The sequence below is a fragment of the Colossoma macropomum genome, unplaced genomic scaffold (genome assembly GCF_904425465.1).
Source record: "Colossoma macropomum unplaced genomic scaffold, Colossoma_macropomum, whole genome shotgun sequence".
NCBI classification, from domain to species: Eukaryota; Metazoa; Chordata; class Actinopteri; order Characiformes; family Serrasalmidae; genus Colossoma; species Colossoma macropomum.
Genome location: NW_023494810.1, coordinates 18,431,882 through 18,445,851, shown reverse-complemented (window position 1 = coordinate 18,445,851; position 13,970 = coordinate 18,431,882). Strand labels below are relative to the sequence as shown.

Here is a 13,970-nt window from a genome sequence, read left to right as displayed (position 1 = left end):
TGGAGACTCAGTGTATGATCATTTCCATTATGTTTGTGTGTGTGTGTGTCTGTGAAGTGGAAATGATCCAGAGGAGGTTCCTGTCATTCATGTGCATGTGACTGATGATCTGATTCAGGCTAAAGCAGCCCCAGAGGCCAATGTCCAGCAGTTTCGAGCTGACCATTGATTGGGTCATCGCTGCATTCAACGCCAAAACCGTGTCCTCCAGCAGCCTGACCACCGTGGGGTCCACCACTAAATACACACATACTAACACTAATGTGGGGCAATCTTTCAGAGAAAAAACACACACACATAACCCAGCAGCTCCACCAATGGAAAAGAAACCCTCACTGACACAAAGTGCAGTGTTTTTACTGAAAGTGTTTCATACATGCATTTGTTCACAAATAGCTTCAAGACTTAAACCTCATATATTAGCCCACACTTCAAATGGCAGCTGTAATGTCCACCCAGAAGCATTTTGTTGAAGACAGTGCCAAAGTCTGATTCTAGAGCAATAAAACAGTTTTTGATGTTGTCCTGTGTTTCAATTATTACAAACCTTTTTAACTGGAATTGTCATTCAATAAACCTTTTGTTAAACTCATTGTACCTTGAGGGTGACCCTAATTTGCATAACATAACAAAGCATAACAATACAAAAGAACTGAAAAGAATAGAAATAAATGTATGTATGTAAAAATATATATGTTTATGAAACAAACAAAACTAATGTAGCAAATAAAATCAAAGCAACTCAAGCACAACAACAAACCACAATAGACACCTCTTTTTTGGGAGAAGTGGGGGCAGAGTGTGCGGTGCAGCTTTGCACACCACACCCCGCAAAAGCCCCTTCTGTAACACGGAGCATCAGCCACCACATAGTCCCCCTACCACCCACATAGGGTCAGCCGTCCCGGTGACCCACAAATTCAGAACAAAGTCTTTGAGATGTGTGGTAGTATGTTGCCCCTGCTTCGGTCTTTTCACAGATGAGATTTCAGAATGTCCATTGTCCTGGGTACTGCAAGCATCACAGGTGTAGTGGGTTTTGCAATTTAATGTTATTATTGCTAGAACCTTAGACAAGGGTTTAAGGTAACCCAGATTTATTTGAAGTCTACAGACTAGGACAAGAGAGAGAAATGCTTGCACCAGGATGCTTCAATAAAAGGCGATTTATTGGCTAAATATCAAACTACATTTGGACTACCTTCAATGATAAACAACAGAAAATAAAAAATAAAATTAAAAGTCAAAAGAAACAAATAACTCAAGTAAAGTGATTCACAGCTAAATGTGAGGTTCTTGGGAAGCAGCTCGAGACATAGATGTGAAAGAGCCTCTAGAGAATTAACCTAAATATGGACAGGAATAACTATATGCGTGGTTATATCTATTAAGAGTTTTTGTATTAAACAAATTGGCACCCCAGAGCCCTGACTGCAAATTGAAGGAGCCAGCTTACGTTGGATTTATCTTTCTGACCAAGGCCAGCTCAAACTTAGAAATTGGCTATCTTCTTGTCAGCGCAGAACTCCCTGAAACTGCTGAGCACTCAGGTTTTGTTCGGCTGTAGGTCCTGCCCTTTGGAGGCGGAGACAGAGTACTGATCATCTAACGGTTAATTAACTATTCATTGTTTCCAATTCTGATTTGCGGTGCATAAGTTTAGGAGCACCTTTTCCCAGAATCACTGCCTTCTTTGTTTTCGTTTGTTTTAAAACAAAGGAAAAGAAACATTATTCTAACATAAAATAGGTTTAACTTTCAAAACCAAGGAATGAACAACTAGGACATTCAGGCAGACCACGCAACGAGTTTTCTTGGGTTCTTTTCTTAGAAGCAAATGTCTTAACGGTGGCAGTGGGTTGTGTCTCATTCTCACCACTTGGGGGTGCTGTGGCTTCATATCTAAATTGTCAATAAAATCCAAAAAGGGCTAACTCTGTTATAGATTCTCATAACAACCTCGTTTTTGGGGTCTCCAGACTCCAGACAATGAACCCTGTTGAATGGTGGCAATTCGGAGTCGATGCACACTTTAGAAATTTGATTTTCTGTAATTCAAAAGTTTAGTTAAGAGTCTTGGTAAAACTCTGCAGCTGGATTCCAGGCATGGATTTATTGCTGCCTGGTCTATCTTTTGGGGCAGAAGGTTGATAACCTCCCGCGGTGTCCATGCTTGGTCCCAGGTTACTTCCTTTTAAGCTATAAAACTTGTTAGACAACTTAATCCTGTTTTATGGCTTTTACCTCAGACTTTGTGGAGCCAAAACTTTTAGTTTGGGTAACATGGGGAGTTCTTGTAAACAAGAGTGACTTTGGTTCAACCAGATGGTGGTGTTCACTACACAGGGCATCCGCTCCTTGCCATGGACACCCCTGACTCTCTCTCATGGCTGTGTCTCTGGCACGATGGCTCCTATCGGGCCTGTATTTTCTCTCATTCACAGGACGGGTATGGGGCCAGTCTACCTCTGTGGACCACAACAGTCTGCCACCCGCCCTGAGCCAATATGCTACCTTGCCTAGGCGGTCTTTGACCATGCAGAAGCCCTTCCACAGTGACTTTTTTGACAGATGAACCCCTGGTCACTATGTAATTCCCTACTATGTATGGCCACAATGCACCTCACGGCCTGACCCTCAGGTTCTTTGAACTGCAAAAGCCAGATAAATGAGGCAAGAACAGTGCGGTAAAAGGGGGTTCTATACAGATAGGGGCGTAAAAAGGGGATTCCATATGGGTAGGGTCAGAAATGGCGCAGCCCCACCATGAGGGGCAACAGCTCCCATCATATCACGCAGTAGTTGCACACTGGCATACTCAGACACCAGCTTTAGTATACAATAACTCTCTCGTTCCCTTCCTGCACTTGTGAGAGGACAGCACTGATGGCCCTATCGCTGGCATCTATGAACTCACTGCCCAACCTAAGGATTGACAGCACCGGTACCTTGCATAGTCAGGCGCAGAGGGTAGAAAACAGCGAGCTGATCCAAGGCATTATCAATGCGTGGGGTCCAGCTACCATCTTTGCTATAACTGCCAGCACCACCCAGGGGCTCCTCAACAGCTCAGTGAATCTTGCCATCTCCTTTATTTTCTGCTCTGCGACCTCTTTCTTTGCCAGCAGAAGCCAGCAAAGCAGAGCTGAATTGGGGCAGTGTCACCAGTGTTGATTTTGTGTTGCACTAAGTCAGTCCGTTTACATTTCATCTCTCTAGCTACGGAGAAGCTCCTACAGCCACTGCTTCTGCTCCTCCATTAAGCCCAGCCCCTGCTTTGTACTAATCACCGCTGTCTGTGCCTTCCACCACTTCTGTTGTTTGCTGCGCCATCAACACAGATGGGAGTGCTCTATGTGTACACCCCGAACGACCCTTGGGGATCCATTCACTGGTACTGGCCCTGTGTGTTCAGCTCCTCCCACACAGGTGCCTTATCTTTTATTCATCTCTTATCTCTGCCATTACAATACACTATTAGCCATATCAATTTTTTTTTTTCTAAACTGAACCAGAGTTAACATCTTAGCTTTAACAAGACCAGTCAGATATGCCAATAAAAGGTCATTGGCAAAGTTGTTTAAATAATTATAAGTGGAAAAAGTGTTAACAGATCATTAAAATAATTTAAAATGTGCACTTTTTACATTTTACATTACATACTTTTTGGAGCAACCTTTTGGTGGGCCTTTTCCCCTGGGCATTGGGTGCTCATGGGCAGTCATCCAGGTCACCTGTATAGTAGATCCAGCCATGAGTACAAACTTATGTATTCTCCACTCTCATCTCTTCCGAGACAGCCAACAAGATTGTGTCACAAAATCAGTTTCTGAATCATAGAATAGAGAAGCTGTATGAAGAGGAAGAAGATTTGGGGTTTCTGGATAGAGCGAGTGATTCCATCCTTATTTAACACAAAATAGACACCAAATAGACATGTGTACCCTTTTAGTGAAAGCAAAGGAGCCCAACTGAGATATTGTGTCAAGATAATTTTACCATTTCATTTGTTGTCATCCTCATCTGACGAGTTGTTTCTGTTGCTCAGGTAATTCATGCTCCTTATTTTAATGATGGTTTAAAGACAGTTATATGACCACAATACAATATTCAGCATACTGAGGTATAGGGTCTATATAGATACTAGTTTTATTGTTTAATTTGTTGTCCTCCTAATCGAATGAGATGTTTCTGTTGCAGTTGCAGTAATGTTAATCTTACTTCCTCCCCTGCAAAGGACTGCACGGCCTATGGCATTTGTTCTGGTGTGTCTGTGTGTGCACCCAGGGACTTGGCTCGAGCTGATAGGTTGCTGGGGACCAGCTGACCTTTGAAGGGGGGAGCTATGTAGCGTCCTACTACTGCCAGGCCCTGGCACTGAAAGACTCTGGAGGTATGGCTAGTCTTGTGTGAGAGGAGATGTTATTGTCAGGGTGAAGTGCAGAGGCGTTGACCGGTAAATATCCGGGACTCAGCCCAGATCACTGTAGAATTATTTTGGGATATCAGCCTCAACAGTTTTTTAATTACACAGTAAAATGTGCAGTTGCTACATTTTTAAAAGAAATTATAAGTCAGCAAAACCTGCAGCGATTCAGCAATGCTTATTGCGTCTTATAAACAAAATCATTAAAAATGTTATTGTACTTAAAATAATGAGTTAACCAAAGTACTACAAGTTCTGTGAACTCTCTCTCTCAACGCTCTCTCCAGCACGAGAAAGAGAGCGAAAGAGTAGTGAGTGCACGCACTAGAGAAAGTGCGAGAAAGAAAATGTGTGCCTGAAATCTCAGTAAAAAGTGGTAAATCTACAACCCCATTTCCAAAAAAGTTGGGACACTGTGCAGAATGTAAATAAATATAGGATGCAATGATGTGCAAATCAAGTAAACCATATTTTTAAAGGAAAATACTACAAAGACAACATATCAAATGTGTAAACTGAGATATTTTATTGTTTTTTGAAAAATATATGCCCATTTTGAATTTGATGTCAACAACACATTCCAAAAAAAAGTTGGGACGGGGCATGTTTACCACTTATTACCTCTTCTTTTAACAACACTCTGTAAGCGTTTGGGAACTGAGGAGACCGACTGCTGTAGTTTTGGAAGTGAAATGTTTTCCTATTCTTGTTTAATGTACGATTTCAGCTGCTCAACAGTTCGGGGGCTCATTTGCAGTATTTTTCATTTCATAATGTGCAAAATGTTCTCAGTGTGTGACAGGTTGAGACTGCAGGCAGGCCAGTTCAGCGCCCGGACTCTTTTAATATGGAGCTGTGCTGCTGTAATACATGCAGAATGTGGTTTGGCACTGTCTTGCTGAAATAAGCAAGGCCTTCTCTGAAAAAGACATCATTTGGAGGGCAGCATATGTTGCCAAAACATGTATCTATTGTTCAGCATGAATGGTGCCTTCATATATGTGCACATCACCCCTACCATGTGCACTAATGCCCCCATAACATCATGAATACTGGCTTTTGAACTGTGCACTGATAACAAGCTGAGTGGTCTTTAGCCCACAGGACACTGCATCCATTATTTTCAAAAACGATTTAAAATTTTGATTTGTCGGACTACAGGACACTTTCCCACTTCCCCTCTGTCCATTTTAAATGAGCTCAGGGCCAGAGAAGGTGGCAGGGTTTCTTTTTTATGTGGAGAAACATTATTCTTGAATTGTTGCACTGATCATGCAGTTTTTCACCATCTTAACTTCTGAAAGACTCAGCCTCTCTGGGATGCTCTTTTTGTACTCAATCACATTACTGACTTATTGCCAATTAACCACCAGGTGTTTTTTAGCATTACACAACTTTACCAGCCTTTTGTTGTCCCGTCCCAACTTTTTGGGAACGTGTTGTTGGCATCAAATTTAAAATGGCCATATATTGTTGTTCAAAAAATATTAAGATTTCTCAGTTTCAACATTTGTCTGTACTATAATATTACAGTCTGTACTATTTATGCTGCATACCTGTACATCTCAGCCCTATACTGCACTGTAAAATTTTTTTAGCTTGTGCAACAAAAAAAAAAAACTTGGTACAGAATTTCCTCAAATTTTTTCTTGATCACTCAACCTTTGTAAATTGTTAGTTATGCTGATGAATATATTTTGTTAACACTAAAAGAAAAACTAACAATTTCTTAGCACAACAAATGTTCTCATGCTTGTCTTATAAAATTTTTAAAGCTCACCTGTGTTCACTGGTATGCAGACATGAAATGATTACATCAGAAAGCATTTTGAAGGAATTGCTTTAATTGTCTAAACAACATATACAGAACTTACAATTCAGACAAAATGACTGGAATAACAATTACACAAGTAAAGAAACAGTTAAAATGGTGTTTACCAAAAAATTACAAACTACATTGGTGTGTGCAGCACCTGTGGCCAGCATCCTGTGATCGCTGATGAAGGACTAGAGGATGACCAACACACACTGTGCACCAACAGATGAGCTATCATTTTTAACTTTACGTCTACAAGGTGGACCAACAAGGCAGGAGTGTCAAATAATTTGGACAGTGAGTGGACACAGTGTTTTAAAAAATTCCAGCATCACTGCTGTGTCCAATACACCACCCAAATAATACCTGCTCTGTGAGGGTCCTGTGGAGGTTCTGACCACTGAAAAACAGGGTGAAAGAGGGCTAAAAGTTATGTACAGAAACAGATATGACTGCAATCTGTTAGGAGTACCTTAAAAATGGCCAGTGAGTGTAAATGTGTAGGAGAGAGTGACAGCAAGAGAATCAACATCTGAAGCCTACCCTAGTGGGCTAAAAAATACTCTTAACTCTTAGTCTTAACAGATGTGGAGGTCTCTGGTCAATTTCTTTGCCACTTGCAACTTGTGAATGTGGATTCTTAATGGCTGCATCAAAAATGAAGAAACATTAAGTAAAATTAGTAATAAACACTCCAAAAAGAATAATCCAAAAAGCAGACAGTGTGAAAAATCGATATACAAATCAACAACAAGAAAAAGAAAAAAGCTTATGCAATAGAAATGCTCCTTGCATGTTATTGTGAATAACAATGTACCAGTTTTGCAAAGTAAATAAAAAAGCAAAGCATGTGAGCCATAGTTCCAAATACATCTTAAAATGTAAATCATAATATTGGCAAAATATGTAGTACAATATAATGAAATATGTACTAATAATGTGAGGAGCAAAACTCTAAACAATACTATAGTAAAAGCACCTGGGACAAGCTGTAAGCCCTAAGCAGTTTAGGATATCTGTAGGCTCCTGTAGCTGCAATGTGGTGGGTGGGAGGTGCTTAGAAGTAGAGGAAAAAGAGACATTGAAACAGGACTTTAGTAAAATTAATATTTTCGTTGTATAAGATGGGATCCACCATGGAAGCAGATATACTATTCATGTAAACTTGAAAGGAGTGAAAAAGGTGAGGTGAGAAAACACAATCCACTCTAGTTAAGTTCAAAGGCATCCTCACCATTTAGAATTTTAGTGATTTAAAAATGTAAATAAAAAATTCTGGTACACATTAGATTAACCTACAGGAAAGGAAAAAAAACAGTGGTTCAGTCAAGCAAAAAAGTTGTATTACATAGAAACAAAGCATGGGCACAATCTTTATGGGCACGACCCCACATCTCTTATTCTTTAAATTTTCTGTTAAATCACCTTATATCTCAATGTTTTCATTCCACAATTTGAGGTGGCATGGAAATATGTATAAGAGCAAACTTCAGGTTCATGAACAACGTAATATGTTTATTTTAAATCATAAGAAACAGAAATACAGTCTGTGCTACAGACAGAGAACTTTTCCAAATGCACTCTGCACTCTGTTGAGTACCCTGGAGGTAAATGTGGAGGTCATTACAATAAGAGAACATGTTTGGTTAAGACCTAAAGCAGCAACATGAATAGAAGAGAGAACAAAGATTTCCCAAATATTAGTCTGATACTGGTTAAGCCACTTAGCATCTAGTTACCAAATCACAGCTCAGTTACAATAACAACTTACTGTTTTAACTGTATCTGCAGCACCAGTCACTCCCGCAGATTTCTGTTTTTACCTTCTAAACTCATGTGAGTTGTTTCTTTTTTTTAAGGTAATGATGAAAAACAATTATACTAAAATGGTGCAGTTGTATTTCTAGATATTAAGCATTTGTAAATGTACACAGTTTAGCCTTATTAATATTTTATGCTTGCAGTTCTGGAAATTTATGCAAGGCCTGTTTAATTAATTGTAACCTCAGTGATTCCCTTCTTCAGACACTTTAAACAATCCTTTCACCAGCACCTTAACTTTGCATTCTCCCCATGGATTGGGGGGGGATTATTCACAGAGACCTATAATGAAGCATCATTTTAACTGTTCACATTTCATACATACAAACATTAAAGAAAAATATTCCATGTGTGTTATTCTTTTCAATTTTTTGTGGGGGTGTTACACATGGGCTGTATCCATGGGGTGGTGTTTTACCAGTTGCCAGCTGCAGCAGAACAAATGAACTGTGAGCTTTCCTCCATACTCCATGTGCCAGATGAAGGACACAAATTACATGTTTTCACTACACTTGTACATTCATCTTCACAATGAAAGACTCAACACCTTTTTACATCTTTTTACATCAAGAGCACAAGCATTCTCAAGAGCTCATACACGTAGGAATTCATGGGAAAATGCTACTTGGTAAATCAGGTAAGAATATGATGAAGAAAATAAGATCATTCTTAATTTAGGTGTATCGTAAGTGATGTATTTTAATAATGTTTGTTGTGTGATTTCAATGGTAATGAAACATGGTACAGGTTGACATTATCTATGAATAAAAAAATATTTTATGAGTGTCATGTAATCATTCATAAATATTTGCAGAGCCACATCAAAGATATCTTGAAAACCAGTCCAGATATCCTGAAAATACAGATCAAGATATCAGAGACACAAAGGAACTTCCCTCTGTCAATGTTCCCAACTCATGAACAAAATAGGGTAATAGCAGTGTTTACCTGTAAATTGACAATAACATAAAGACAATAAAACATTACCAAAAATATAAAAATTATTAACTTTATCTCACAACTCTACTCTGTGCAAAGAAGAGAAAATCACATAATTGCCAGATTCTCACAATATACCAAGCTGGAACTCCAGGATGTAGGAACTCCACGATGTTGGAACTCCACGATGTAGGAACTCCACGATGTAGGAACTCCACGTCATCTCCTAAAGGACTCAGGAAAGAGTGAGATGCATTGGCTAACTGATAACGTAAGCAATAATATATCACTGCTGTCGGAAAAAAACTTTGTATCTCCATTTTTATTGTTTTTCAGTTTTTGGCATAATTTGAAAAAGCCTGTTGGCCTTATGCGTTGTGTGTAAATTTCATGATAAATGGACCAAAAGAAATGGCCCAAAATGACTCCGAAAAACATCTGGTTCCATTGACTTATATTAAAAGTAAAGTACGTTTTTTCCTTTTCCTGTAAAGTTACCATTTTGGAGATACACGGTTTTGTTCCAACAACAGTGATATAATTAACAGGGCCATTATTTAAGTACATTCTTATTTGAGAACACTGAGCACTATGTACAGAAAGTATTATTATTATTATTATTATTATTATTATTATTATTAATAGTAGTAGTAGTACATATTTTGAAAAGATGTTTTCTCAGGTTGTAAATGAGGTTACATATGTTTAGGAAAGGACTAAAATTATTCTGAAGTATTGTGAAATATATACACATGTATAACTGTATATTTTGAATGCTTTTAAACAGGCTATCAGCTGTCGCTGTGCACAAATTGCAGCAGAGACAAAAAATGTAAGTTATATACCTCTAAAAGTATCATTTACTATTTTATAGGCAGGTTCACAGTCAGGGGTCAGGTGTGTATGTTCATGCTCACGGCAATACCGCTCACTTATTTCAGGTATCGCAGTCTCTCAGGTTTCTCAGGATAACTGCAGAAATCTGGTTATGATCGGATTATTGAGTGCAGGTAAACGCACTCACCGTTTTCTGAATCGCCTATAACCAGAGCTCTTTCAACAGGCGTCTCAGAGGGTGTCGCACTGCATGAGGCAAACCTGTTAGACACGTGAATGGGAGATGAGTGGTGCTCATGTGAGGTAGCTTTAACATAAGCTTTAGCTTTGCGACTGTGCCGCCAAGACTCCACCCATTCGCCCAGCTGTGAGGGCTCTGCTGCCGGAGTTGAGGGCGTGCTAACTCTCCCGGAGGCACCTGGAGCATCTAACAGCGAGTCTGTGCCCTGTTGACTAGCCCTGCTCTTTTCTAACTTCCGGATGCACACCTCTAACTGTATCATCTTCTCCGTCAAGCACGAAACTAACTTGAGTTTTTTACAGGTGTCTCGCGAATCCGATGAGAGAAGAAGTGACTTCCAATAGTCGGTGCTTGTAATTAATTGTGAGTAATGCTGCCTTTAAGTCCTCCTCAGAAGTTCCTACGTACGACTTTGGAGGTTGTAAGTACGACTTGATTTGTGTTCAAGTGGGTTTGTTTAGAAACAATGTTTTTGGTTTACTTTTATTTTTCTGTTATGAAAGAATCTGTTTATATACATAATATCTGTAATTCCATGTGTGGATGGTTTTAGTCTACAGTATTAATGTTGTGGCTGATGAAAAACTGAAATACAGCCAGTTCTGAAGTTTCCAGAAGCTGCTCTAAGCGTGCGCTTCCCGCATAGATGACGGCTTGGACCTCAGTACAGGTAGAATCTGCCCTTATGTTTTTTTCCAAAACACCAGTTGCCGAGCCTCACTTGTACCTGCCCTGATTCCAGTGTGATTGATGTTTACAGGGAATCAGTTGGACGCTACTAAGTCAGTTTGCTCCAGAGCAGACCCGCCCAGGTACTAGAACTCATGGAAAAAAGTTACATTAACTTGAAATTGTCAGTTGGGCCAACTGTATTTTTAAAATTTGCTTAACATTTAGTGAGTTGAATTTTTTACAGTGTGGCTTTGTACTGTGTTTTGTCTTTTTAATGGGTTGATATCACAGTGTAAAGGATCCTTATGGTTTAACAGGTGACCAATGGCTGATTTTAAATGCATTTGTTAATGGGCTCTAAAGGTTTTCTACACTAGTGGTCTTTATTGCAAATCATTAAGCCAATGTCCCTTAGAAAGCAAAACCATAAATTTTTCATTGTAATGTTTTCTAATGGTCCTTTTTCAGCAAGGAAGAGGTCAATCAGTGTCTGAAGTGTCTGTCACAGAGGTAAACCTAGCAGGAAGTTAAGTCTATGGCAGAACCACAACTGTTCTAAAGTCAGCTGAGAACCAATCACTGCTGTTTAGGTAGGGTCGTGACTGCAGAGCCACAGATGTACACCCGCAGCATCACTCCAGCAGTTTCAGGCCAGTGGGCTCAATTTAAGCCTACTTAAGGTAAAGTTTTATTCCTGTACATATGAGTATACACATAAAGCCCCATATTAAGCGTAAGTTATTTGAGCGATATGTCCACATAACCCATTAGTTTACCCAGGCCACATCAGCTGTTGTATGTGTAATATTTACCCTGTGAATTGCTATATGCATTAAAATAAAGGTTTGTTTTAGCCTAAAGCTTAAAATACAACATTAGCCCAATGCAAATTTATCACATATTTATTGGAAACCCACATAAAATGACTGAAATGTTGATAAGCATAAAATTCGATATGAAAAACCAAAACAAGTGTTGGCGCATGCACTGAATGCCACTGGCTTGAACCTGCTGGAGAGAAACTGCAGGCATGAAACTGAGGCTTTGCGGCTCTGCAGGCAGATGTTATTGGTGACATACAATAACCGTCCACCACTCAGTTTTTACTCAGCAACAGTTCTGAAAGCTTCCACTAGCTTGTTCCTGGTTTTCAAGACATATTAGTGATTAAAAATGTTAATCATCTGTTCACAGTAAAGGCAGGAATAGTAACATTCCATTTATATATCACTGACTGTGACTGAATTTCATCATAAGTAAAGTACTGAAAGTAGTAGGGTTTTATAAAAGTAACGTACAAGCCCAATTCCAAAAAGTTGGGACAGTAGGTAAAATGCAAATAAAAACAGAAAGCAGTGATTTATAAACTGTCTTTCACAGGCATTTCATTAAAACAACACAAAGGAGAGATTATTAATATTTTGCCTTATCAATAACTGAATTTTTGTAAATATAGGCTAATTCCAAATTTGATGCCTGTAACACCTTCCCAAAAAGTTGTGACAGGGGCAAGACTGGAAAGTTTGTGGAATTATTAAAACACCTCACATCTGTTTTGAAACTTTCCACAGGTAAACAGGCAACAGGTGAAGGTATTGTCACCACAAAAGCTGTGTCCGGGAACTGTCCAACAGATTAAGAACAATGTTTCTCAAAGCACAATTGCAGTGAATTTTGGGATTTCACCTACAGTCCATAACATTATCAAAACATTATCAAAAGATGTGTAAAGGGCAAAACTGAAAACCAATATGGAATGTTCCTGACTGGCACTGCATTAAAAACCAGCATGCTTCTGTAAAGAATATAACCACATAGGTTCCAGAATATTTTGAAAAACCCTTGTCAGTAAACACTGTTTGTTGCTCAACAAAATGCAAGTCATTGCTCTACAAATGCAAATTAAGACTCTAGCCATATATCAAAAACATCCACAAACACTACCAACTTCTCTGGGCTAAAGCTTATCTGAGATAAAGTGGAAAGGTTTTCTGTGGTGTGCTGTGCTCTGACGAGTCTACCTTTCAAATTGTTTTTGGAAATGGATGTCGTGTTCCACTTTCACAACTACACCAGTTGGTGTCCAAACAACTACTGAATGTTGGTAATAACAGTGGTAAACACTTAAAACATTAAATTTATAATAAGTGTATATACACAAAAAATGAAGCAAATTATGAGAAACATTGAATGTCTTGTATTTTTACTGTTTTCAAATTAATAGAGTCAAAAATGATTTGCAAATCATTGCTGTATGTTTTTATATACATTTTTCTTTCTGTCCTGGCATTTTTATTGAGCTTGTAAAAGTAAAGTAATGAGTAAGGAGATTTTCCAGGAGGTAACAAGTAAAGTAATCCCACTACAGTATGAGAGAGGTAATAAATAATTTGTAAGCAATTACTTCTTTGAGTGGCTAACCCAACACTGTTGGAAGAAGACCTGAAAATCTTATATTCATATGGGTATCCATATGTGGATCCTCTCTTCAGTTCCTCACTCTCATATTTACAGAACTTACACATTAGTTTCATAGTGATTACTGAATAATGCAAAGTAGTTACTGGATAATAAATTAATTGAATAAATGTAGATAACTCTAGCTAACAGGCTCCTCAAATAATATTCCAAGAATAACTTTAAGCTGAAATATTTACTGAAAGATTAACTGCAAAACTGCAATGTAGAAGCCTTTGCCAGTGAGACAATTAGTTTTGAATTAATTATACAGACTGCTAGACAGTATAGAATGGGTCTACGACACCAGATTACTTTTTATTATATACTTACTTCTGAAGAAGGGTTATATTTGTATTTGAACCTGACCAGTGAACAATACTGTACATAGTCCCTGACCTTATTGATAATATGACTCACATGTTAAAGGCTATGGCCAGACACTGTGATGCTTTCCAGATGCAGAACTTTGAGGCTGACAGTGACTGGAATCTTTCTTTCATTTTAGATATAAATGTGGTTCCTGAGGTGTGGCCATTTTAAAAACCTTATTACCATGTGTATTTATGATCAGAGTCAAGGCGCATACACAGGTGCAGGTAAGCAAAAAGCAAGAAGCAATTTGAGGTTCCTCCATGTTTAAATGAAGATTCTAGAGTGTAACTACTTTCTAGTAGTTTTTATTATATGGCCTTATCTGTATACTTATGATCAATTTAATGGGAAGGTCTTTTTATGTGGCCTTAAATGTACAGAAATGA

The 13,970-nt window shown here is 38.6% G+C and overlaps 1 long non-coding RNA gene across 1 annotated transcript; it reads right to left on the bottom strand.

Moving 5' to 3' along the window:
* Positions 1–6,252: 6,252 nt before the first annotated feature.
* LOC118800070 lies at positions 6,253–9,354 on the bottom strand. Its single transcript, XR_005006161.1, has 2 exons — positions 7,222–9,354; positions 6,253–6,889 (listed from the first exon to the last, which is right to left on the bottom strand). It is a non-coding gene; the product is annotated as an uncharacterized LOC118800070 (long non-coding RNA).
* Between the last annotated feature and the right edge of the window lie 4,616 nt (positions 9,355–13,970).